At 33.8% G+C, this 11714-nt stretch overlaps 1 long non-coding RNA gene across 1 annotated transcript; it reads right to left on the bottom strand.

The window, feature by feature from the left end:
- Positions 1–2078: 2078 nt before the first annotated feature.
- Positions 2079–10999, bottom strand: LOC126669376 (uncharacterized). Its single transcript, XR_008790101.1, has 5 exons — positions 10924–10999; positions 8709–8782; positions 6494–6567; positions 4280–4353; positions 2079–2139 (listed from the first exon to the last, which is right to left on the bottom strand). It is a non-coding gene; the product is annotated as an uncharacterized LOC126669376 (long non-coding RNA).
- Positions 11000–11714: the final 715 nt, after the last annotated feature.

Raw genomic sequence — 11714 nt, 5'->3', positions numbered from 1 at the left:
AATAACATGTCGGAATAAACAATCCAAAGCACACAAAAATAATACCCATTAGGTAATAAAGCCCAATTAATATAAGTCTATTGAGTTCCCGCTTAAAAATCCAATTTATAAATATTATTTAATAACTTTAAATAATAAATAATTTCCAAATGGTGGTTAGCCGAGTTATCACAAACTACCAAGCTAACCTCACTTGTCGGATGACCCAAGTCTAACCCGATTCAAAACGTTTATCAAATATAAACCCAAGTTTATATTCATAAAATAAATTAACAAAATAATAATCCATTTTAAAAGCGGAACTCAATAACTTCAATTCTAAGTAACCCAAGTTTCAAATCAAAACTTAATCCTTTTAAGTTTATAAAAGTTTAGGGACTAATTTGTACTTTGGCCAATTAGGGACTAAACTGTACTTTTGCCAATTAGAGACTAAATTGTACTTTAGCCAATTTGATATCCGAAATCAAATTAATCACCTTTGTTTATAATTAAAACAAATATAAAGTTAATAGCCCAAACCTTACTTAAATAAATTATATAAAGAAAAACGCTCAGGGACTAAATTGTAATTTGTCCATTTAAATTTCAAACCCAAATAATTCCCTGAGTAATTCTATTAACTTAATTATGACTTATAAATTTACTAATCATTATCAAAACAATCGCAAGGGCTATTATCGAAAACAATGCTACGGTATAACTTAAGGGTTTAATCGTTTTAACTAAAACACTTTGAGGATCAAGCTGAACAATTAACCATCTTTCACCTTTTGAAACCATTTAACCCGCTAAGCCTAAGATTCATAAGGCCAACTCCATTTTCTTAGTTTCTGCAATTTCTTAAACAAGATTCCAACATTCAAAATATAATCAATTAACCAAACTTTACAACTCAATCCAATGATTAATCCTAACCTACAATAACCCAAAATCATAATAAACAATCACAGTAACAAATAGGAACGGCAGTAATAACGTAGAAGATTTGGCAAAAACGATTCGAGGACCGGAACGATGGAACAACTCAATCTAATAGCTTAAATCATTAACCACTAATCATGCCAAGGGATCCTTATTCATAAGACAAGCAAAACATGGACAAAAGAGCAAAGGAAAAAATCGGCAGAAGCTAAAAGAAATAAGAACAGTAAATGGACAACTAAAAGCGATAAACCGAACGGCAAAAATAACGAGATCAACGGCGTACCGTTAAGCGAAGCGAACGAATTGGACCGAAGGTATACGAGTCTAGAACGCCTGAGATCAAACGGTTTCAGTTTCGATCTAGAAACGAACACACACGGATCAGAAAACCAAAGTGTGTTTCAAAGCATGAAATCTGAAATAAATAGGAATTATAACACTTACTGAACAACGATCTTTGGAGGATGATTACGGATTCAATACGCAGCGAATGAACAAACGAAAAGCGGCTAGGGTTAACTTGCTGCGTGATCTAGGTTTTTTATGAAGAAACCGACTTTAAATAATGAGTGGAAGTAGGTCGTAAATGAGATCGAAGTGGGCTGGGCGAAGGGGTCCAAGGGCTGATATGTTTCTCGAACGGGAATGGCCTTTCAGGCCATGATTCCCGTTCGAGAATGCCTGGTCTCGAACGAGACCAGGCCCAAAAATTGAGATTCCCGTGCGAGAATCTCAATTCTCGAACGGGAATGGTTCAAGTTTTATTTATTTTTTTTTAAATTGAAAAATTAATTGGTTAAACCAATTAAAATCAACCTCAATCCAACCAACTCGAACCAAACCACTAATATCGAAAATACTTCGAAACGATCGGAAAAAATGTCGGAAATTAAATGTAATAAAATATAAAATTTTACGGGATATTACATTCTATGCTCACACCGAGTTACCACATTTCCATATATACCTTACCCAGATCAATACCGGTGCGCACGCAGTCCTAGTGATGCCCATTAGGTAGTATGTTCCAACTAGAATGCCATAATATAAAAACAGTTCGAAATATACGTACAGTATATATTTAATATTAAAATATCAATTTACTTAATAAAGCGGTAAATAGTAAATATAAACTCACTGCTTGCTAATTCACGTGAATACCGGCAAGCAACTAATCCTGGTTCGCCTCTGAAGCACGAACAGTAGACGGGTCTAGACAAATAAAATAATTATTAAAAACAGACCCTAACTCTAGAGAGTACTAGACACCACATAGGACTAGCACAAATAACATGTCGGAATAAACAATCCAAAGCACACAAAAATAATACCCATTAGGTAATAAAGCCCAATTAATATAAGTCTATTGAGTTCCCGCTTAAAAATCCAATTTATAAATATTATTTAATAACTTTAAATAATAAATAATTTCCAAATGGTGGGTTAGCCGAGTTATCACAAACTACCAAGCTAACCTCACTTGTCGGATGACCCAAGTCTAACCCGATTCAAAACGTTTATCAAATATAAACCCAAGTTTATATTCATAAAATAAATTAACAAAATAATAATCCATTTTAAAAGCGGAACTCAATAACTTCAATTCTAAGTAACCCAAGTTTCAAATCAAAACTTAATCCTTTTAAGTTTATAAAAGTTTAGGGACTAATTTGTACTTTGGCCAATTAGGGACTAAACTGTACTTTTGCCAATTAGAGACTAAATTGTACTTTAGCCAATTTGATATCCGAAATCAAATTAATCACATTTGTTTATAATTAAAACAAATATAAAGTTAATAGCCCAAACCTTACTTAAATAAATTATATAAAGAAAAACGCTCAGGGACTAAATTGTAATTTGTCCATTTAAATTTCAAACCCAAATAATTCCCTGAGTAATTCTATTAACTTAATTATGACTTATAAATTTACTAATCATTATCAAAACAATCGCAAGGGCTATTATCGAAAACAATGCTACGGTATAACTTAAGGGTTTAATCGTTTTAACTAAAACACTTTGAGGATCAAGCTGAACAATTAACCATCTTTCACCTTTTGAAACCATTTAACCCGCTAAGCCTAAGATTCATAAGGCCAACTCCATTTTCTTAGTTTCTGCAATTTCTTAAACAAGATTCCAACATTCAAAATATAATCAATTAACCAAACTTTACAACTCAATCCAATGATTAATCCTAACCTACAATAACCCAAAATCATAATAAACAATCACAGTAACAAATAGGAACGGCAGTAATAACGTAGAAGATTTGGCAAAAACGATTCGAGGACCGGAACGATGGAACAACTCAATCTAATAGCTTAAATCATTAACCACTAATCATGCCAAGGGATCCTTATTCATAAGACAAGCAAAACATGGACAAAAGAGCAAAGGAAAAAATCGGCAGAAGCTAAAAGAAATAAGAACAGTAAATGGACAACTAAAAGCGATAAACCGAACGGCAAAAATAACGAGATCAACGGCGTACCGTTAAGCGAAGCGAACGAATTGGACCGAAGGTATACGAGTCTAGAACGCCTGAGATCAAACGGTTTCAGTTTCGATCTAGAAACGAACACACACGGATCAGAAAACCAAAGTGTGTTTCAAAGCATGAAATCTGAAATAAATAGGAATTATAACACTTACTGAACAACGATCTTTGGAGGATGATTACGGATTCAATACGCAGCGAATGAACAAACGAAAAGCGGCTAGGGTTAACTTGCTGCGTGATCTAGGTTTTTTATGAAGAAACCGACTTTAAATAATGAGTGGAAGTAGGTCGTAAATGAGATCGAAGTGGGCTGGGCGAAGGGGTCCAAGGGCTGATATGTTTCTCGAACGGGAATGGCCTTTCAGGCCATGATTCCCGTTCGAGAATGCCTGGTCTCGAACGAGACCAGGCCCAAAAATTGAGATTCCCGTGCGAGAATCTCAATTCTCGAACGGGAATGGTTCAAGTTTTATTTATTTTTTTTTAAATTGAAAAATTAATTGGTTAAACCAATTAAAATCAACCTCAATCCAACCAACTCGAACCAAACCACTAATATCGAAAATACTTCAAAACGACCGGAAAAAATGTCGGAAATTAAATGTAATAAAATATAAAATTTTACGGGATATTACATTCTATGCTCACACCGAGTTACCACATTTCCATATATACCTTACCCAGATCAATACCGGTGCGCACGCAGTCCTAGTGATGCCCATTAGGTAGCATGTTCCAACTAGAATGCCATAATATAAAAACAGTTCGAAATATACGTACAGTATATATTTAATATTAAAATATCAATTTACTTAATAAAGCGGTAAATAGTAAATATAAACTCACTGCTTGCTAATCCACGTGAATACCGGCAAGCAACTAATCCTGGTTCGCCTCTGAAGCACGAACAGTAGACGGGTCTAGACAAATAAAATAATTATTAAAAACAGACCCTAACTCTAGAGAGTACTAGACACCACATAGGACTAGCACAAATAACATGTCAGAATAAACAATCCAAAGCACACAAAAATAATACCCATTAGGTAATAAAGCCCAATTAATATAAGTCTATTGAGTTCCCGCTTAAAAATCCAATTTATAAATATTATTTAATAACTTTAAATAATAAATAATTTCCAAATGGTGGGTTAGCCGAGTTATCACAAACTACCAAGCTAACCTCACTTGTCGGATGACCCAAGTCTAACCCGATTCAAAACGTTTATCAAATATAAACCCAAGTTTATATTCATAAAATAAATTAACAAAATAATAATCCATTTTAAAAGCGGAACTCAATAACTTCAATTCTAAGTAACCCAAGTTTCAAATCAAAACTTAATCCTTTTAAGTTTATAAAAGTTTAGGGACTAATTTGTACTTTAGCCAATTAGGGACTAAACTGTACTTTTGCCAATTAGAGACTAAATTGTACTTTAGCCAATTTGATATCCGAAATCAAATTAATCACCTTTGTTTATAATTAAAACAAATATAAAGTTAATAGCCCAAACCTTACTTAAATAAATTATATAAAGAAAAACGCTCAGGGACTAAATTGTAATTTGTCCATTTAAATTTCAAACCCAAATAATTCCCCGAGTAATTCTATTAACTTAATTATGACTTATAAATTTACTAATCATTATCAAAACAATCGCAAGGGCTATTATCGAAAACAATGCTACGGTATAACTTAAGGGTTTAATCGTTTTAACTAAAACACTTTGAGGATCAAGCTGAACAATTAACCATCTTTCACCTTTTGAAACCATTTAACCCGCTAAGCCTAAGATTCATAAGGCCAGCTCCATTTTCTTAGTTTCTGCAATTTCTTAAACAAGATTCCAACATTCAAAATATAATCAATTAACCAAACTTTACAACACAATCCAATGATTAATCCTGACCTACAATAACCCAAAATCATAATAAACAATCACAGTAACAAATAGGAACGGCAGTAATAACGTAGAAGATTTGGCAAAAACGATTCGAGGACCGGAACGATGGAACAACTCAATCTAATAGCTTAAATCATTAACCACTAATCATGCCAAGGGATCCTTATTCATAAGACAAGCAAAACATGGACAAAAGAGCAAAGGAAAAAATCGGCAGAAGCTAAAAGAAATAAGAACAGTAAATGGACAACTAAAAGCGATAAACCGAACGGCAAAAATAACGAGATCAACGGCGTACCGTTAAGCGAAGCGAACGAATTGGACCGAAGGTATACGAGTCTAGAACGCCTGAGATCAAACGGTTTCAGTTTCGATCTAGAAACGAACACACACGGATCAGAAAACCAAAGTGTGTTTCAAAGCATGAAATCTGAAATAAATAGGAATTATAACACTTACTGAACAACGATCTTTGGAGGATGATTACGGATTCAATACGCAGCGAATGAACAAACGAAAAGCGGCTAGGGTTAACTTGCTGCGTGATCTAGGTTTTTTATGAAGAAACCGACTTTCAATAATGAGTGGAAGTAGGTCGTAAATGAGATCGAAGTGGGCTGGGCGAAGGGGTCCAAGGGCTGATATGTTTCTCGAACGGGAATGGCCTTTCAGGCCATGATTCCCGTTCGAGAATGCCTGGTCTCGAACGAGACCAGGCCCAAAAATTGAGATTCCCGTGCGAGAATCTCAATTCTCGAACGGGAATGGTTCAAGTTTTATTTATTTTTTTTTAAATTGAAAAATTAATTGGTTAAACCAATTAAAATCAACCTCAATCCAACCAACTCGAACCAAACCACTAATATCGAAAATACTTCAAAACGACCGGAAAAAATGTCGGAAATTAAATGTAATAAAATATAAAATTTTACGGGATATTACATTCTATGCTCACACCGAGTTACCACATTTCCATATATACCTTACCCAGATCAATACCGGTGCGCACGCAGTCCTAGTGATGCCCATTAGGTAGCATGTTCCAACTAGAATGCCATAATATAAAAACAGTTCGAAATATACGTACAGTATATATTTAATATTAAAATATCAATTTACTTAATAAAGCGGTAAATAGTAAATATAAACTCACTGCTTGCTAATCCACGTGAATACCGGCAAGCAACTAATCCTGGTTCGCCTCTGAAGCACGAACAGTAGACGGGTCTAGACAAATAAAATAATTATTAAAAACAGACCCTAACTCTAGAGAGTACTAGACACCACATAGGACTAGCACAAATAACATGTCGGAATAAACAATCCAAAGCACACACAAATAATACCCATTAGGTAATAAAGCCCAATTAATATAAGTCTATTGAGTTCCCGCTTAAAAATCCAATTTATAAATATTATTTAATAACTTTAAATAATAAATAATTTCCAAATGGTGGGTTAGCCGAGTTATCACAAACTACCAAGCTAACCTCACTTGTCGGATGACCCAAGTCTAACCCGATTCAAAACGTTTATCAAATATAAACCCAAGTTTATATTCATAAAATAAATTAACAAAATAATAATCCATTTTAAAAGCGGAACTCAATAACTTCAATTCTAAGTAACCCAAGTTTCAAATCAAAACTTAATCCTTTTAAGTTTATAAAAGTTTAGGGACTAATTTGTACTTTGGCCAATTAGGGACTAAACTGTACTTTTGCCAATTAGAGACTAAATTGTACTTTAGCCAATTTGATATCCGAAATCAAATTAATCACATTTGTTTATAATTAAAACAAATATAAAGTTAATAGCCCAAACCTTACTTAAATAAATTATATAAAGAAAAACGCTCAGGGACTAAATTGTAATTTGTCCATTTAAATTTCAAACCCAAATAATTCCCTGAGTAATTCTATTAACTTAATTATGACTTATAAATTTACTAATCATTATCAAAACAATCGCAAGGGCTATTATCGAAAACAATGCTACGGTATAACTTAAGGGTTTAATCGTTTTAACTAAAACACTTTGAGGATCAAGCTGAACAATTAACCATCTTTCACCTTTTGAAACCATTTAACCCGCTAAGCCTAAGATTCATAAGGCCAACTCCATTTTCTTAGTTTCTGCAATTTCTTAAACAAGATTCCAACATTCAAAATATAATCAATTAACCAAACTTTACAACTCAATCCAATGATTAATCCTAACCTACAATAACCCAAAATCATAATAAACAATCACAGTAACAAATAGGAACGGCAGTAACAACGTAGAAGATTTGGCAAAAATGATTCGAGGACCGGAACGATGGAACAACTCAATCTAATAGCTTAAATCATTAACCACTAATCATGCCAAGGGATCCTTATTCATAAGACAAGCAAAACATGGACAAAAGAGCAAAGGAAAAAATCGGCAGAAGCTAAAAGAAATAAGAACAGTAAATGGACAACTAAAAGCGATAAACCGAACGGCAAAAATAACGAGATCAACGGCGTACCGTTAAGCGAAGCGAACGAATTGGACCGAAGGTATACGAGTCTAGAACGCCTGAGATCAAACGGTTTCAGTTTCGATCTAGAAACGAACACACACGGATCAGAAAACCAAAGTGTGTTTCAAAGCATGAAATCTGAAATAAATAGGAATTATAACACTTACTGAACAACGATCTTTGGAGGATGATTACGGATTCAATACGCAGCGAATGAACAAACGAAAAGCGGCTAGGGTTAACTTGCTGCGTGATCTAGGTTTTTTATGAAGAAACCGACTTTAAATAATGAGTGGAAGTAGGTCGTAAATGAGATCGAAGTGGGCTGGGCGAAGGGGTCCAAGGGCTGATATGTTTCTCGAACGGGAATGGCCTTTCAGGCCATGATTCCCGTTCGAGAATGCCTGGTCTCGAACGAGACCAGGCCCAAAAATTGAGATTCCCGTGCGAGAATCTCAATTCTCGAACGGGAATGGTTCAAGTTTTATTTATTTTTTTTTAAATTGAAAAATTAATTGGTTAAACCAATTAAAATCAACCTCAATCCAACCAACTCGAACCAAACCACTAATATCGAAAACCACTTCAAAACGACCGGAAAAAATGTCGGAAATTAAATGTAATAAAATATAAAATTTTACGGGATATTACATTCTATGCTCACACCGAGTTACCACATTTCCATATATACCTTACCCAGATCAATACCGGTGCGCACGCAGTCCTAGTGATGCCCATTAGGTAGCATGTTCCAACTAGAATGCCATAATATAAAAACAGTTCGAAATATACGTACAGTATATATTTAATATTAAAATATCAATTTACTTAATAAAGCGGTAAATAGTAAATATAAACTCACTGCTTGCTAATCCACGTGAATACCGGCAAGCAACTAATCCTGGTTCGCCTCTGAAGCACGAACAGTAGACGGGTCTAGACAAATAAAATAATTATTAAAAACAGACCCTAACTCTAGAGAGTACTAGACACCACATAGGACTAGCACAAATAACATGTCAGAATAAACAATCCAAAGCACACAAAAATAATACCCATTAGGTAATAAAGCCCAATTAATATAAGTCTATTGAGTTCCCGCTTAAAAATCCAATTTATAAATATTATTTAATAACTTTAAATAATAAATAATTTCCAAATGGTGGGTTAGCCGAGTTATCACAAACTACCAAGCTAACCTCACTTGTCGGATGACCCAAGTCTAACCCGATTCAAAACGTTTATCAAATATAAACCCAAGTTTATATTCATAAAATAAATTAACAAAATAATAATCCATTTTAAAAGCGGAACTCAATAACTTCAATTCTAAGTAACCCAAGTTTCAAATCAAAACTTAATCCTTTTAAGTTTATAAAAGTTTAGGGACTAATTTGTACTTTAGCCAATTAGGGACTAAACTGTACTTTTGCCAATTAGAGACTAAATTGTACTTTAGCCAATTTGATATCCGAAATCAAATTAATCACCTTTGTTTATAATTAAAACAAATATAAAGTTAATAGCCCAAACCTTACTTAAATAAATTATATAAAGAAAAACGCTCAGGGACTAAATTGTAATTTGTCCATTTAAATTTCAAACCCAAATAATTCCCCGAGTAATTCTATTAACTTAGTTATGACTTATAAATTTACTAATCATTATCAAAACAATCGCAAGGGCTATTATCGAAAACAATGCTACGGTATAACTTAAGGGTTTAATCGTTTTAACTAAAACACTTTGAGGATCAAGCTGAACAATTAACCATCTTTCACCTTTTGAAACCATTTAACCCGCTAAGCCTAAGATTCATAAGGCCAGCTCCATTTTCTTAGTTTCTGCAATTTCTTAAACAAGATTCCAACATTCAAAATATAATCAATTAACCAAACTTTACAACTCAATCCAATGATTAATCCTAACCTACAATAACCCAAAATCATAATAAACAATCACAGTAACAAATACGAACGGCAGTAATAACGTAGAAGATTTGGCAAAAACGATTCGAGGACCGGAACGATGGAACAACTCAATCTAATAGCTTAAATCATTAACCACTAATCATGCCAAGGGATCCTTATTCATAAGACAAGCAAAACATGGACAAAAGAGCAAAGGAAAAAATCGGCAGAAGCTAAAAGAAATAAGAACAGTAAATGGACAACTAAAAGCGATAAACCGAACGGAAAAAATAACGAGATCAACGGCGTACCGTTAAGCGAAGCGAACGAATTGGACCGAAGGTATACGAGTCTAGAACGCCTGAGATCAAACGGTTTCAGTTTCGATCTAGAAACGAACACACACGGATCAGAAAACCAAAGTGTGTTTCAAAGCATGAAATCTGAAATAAATAGGAATTATAACACTTTCTGAACAACGATCTTTGGAGGATGATTACGGATTCAATACGCAGCGAATGAACAAACGAAAAGCGGCTAGGGTTAACTTGCTGCGTGATCTAGGTTTTTTATGAAGAAACCGACTTTCAATAATGAGTGGAAGTAGGTCGTAAATGAGATCGAAGTGGGCTGGGCGAAGGGGTCCAAGGGCTGATATGTTTCTCGAACGGGAATGGCCTTTCAGGCCATGATTCCCGTTCGAGAATGCCTGGTCTCGAACGAGACCAGGCCCAAAAATTGAGATTCCCGTGCGAGAATCTCAATTCTCGAACGGGAATGGTTCAAGTTTTATTTATTTTTTTTTAAATTGAAAAATTAATTGGTTAAACCAATTAAAATCAACCTCAATCCAACCAACTCGAACCAAACCACTAATATCGAAAAACACTTCAAAACGACCGGAAAAAATGTCGGAAATTAAATGTAATAAAATATAAAATTTTACGGGATATTACATTCTATGCTCACACCGAGTTACCACATTTCCATATATACCTTACCCAGATCAATACCGGTGCGCACGCAGTCCTAGTGATGCCCATTAGGTAGCATGTTCCAACTAGAATGCCATAATATAAAAACAGTTCGAAATATACGTACAGTATATATTTAATATTAAAATATCAATTTACTTAATAAAGCGGTAAATAGTAAATATAAACTCACTGCTTGCTAATCCACGTGAATACCGGCAAGCAACTAATCCTGGTTCGCCTCTGAAGCACGAACAGTAGACGGGTCTAGACAAATAAAATAATTATTAAAAACAGACCCTAACTCTAGAGAGTACTAGACACCACATAGGACTAGCACAAATAACATGTCGGAATAAACAATCCAAAGCACACACAAATAATACCCATTAGGTAATAAAGCCCAATTAATATAAGTCTATTGAGTTCCCGCTTAAAAATCCAATTTATAAATATTATTTAATAACTTTAAATAATAAATAATTTCCAAATGGTGGGTTAGCCGAGTTATCACAAACTACCAAGCTAACCTCACTTGTCGGATGACCCAAGTCTAACCCGATTCAAAACGTTTATCAAATATAAACCCAAGTTTATATTCATAAAATAAATTAACAAAATAATAATCCATTTTAAAAGCGGAACTCAATAACTTCAATTCTAAGTAACCCAAGTTTCAAATCAAAACTTAATCCTTTTAAGTTTATAAAAGTTTAGGGACTAATTTGTACTTTAGCCAATTAGGGACTAAACTGTACTTTTGCCAATTAGAGACTAAATTGTACTTTAGCCAATTTGATATCCGAAATCAAATTAATCACCTTTGTTTATAATTAAAACAAATATAAAGTTAATAGCCCAAACCTTACTTAAATAAATTATATAAAGAAAAACGCTCAGGGACTAAATTGTAATTTGTCCATTTAAATTTCAAACCCAAATAATTCCCCGAGTAATTCTATTAACTTAATTATGACTTATAAA

This window comes from Mercurialis annua, linkage group LG2 (genome assembly GCF_937616625.2).
Source record: "Mercurialis annua linkage group LG2, ddMerAnnu1.2, whole genome shotgun sequence".
Classification (NCBI taxonomy): domain Eukaryota; kingdom Viridiplantae; phylum Streptophyta; class Magnoliopsida; order Malpighiales; family Euphorbiaceae; genus Mercurialis; species Mercurialis annua.
Note: the sequence above shows the minus strand (reverse complement) of the source record. Positions and strands in the feature narration are given on the sequence as shown.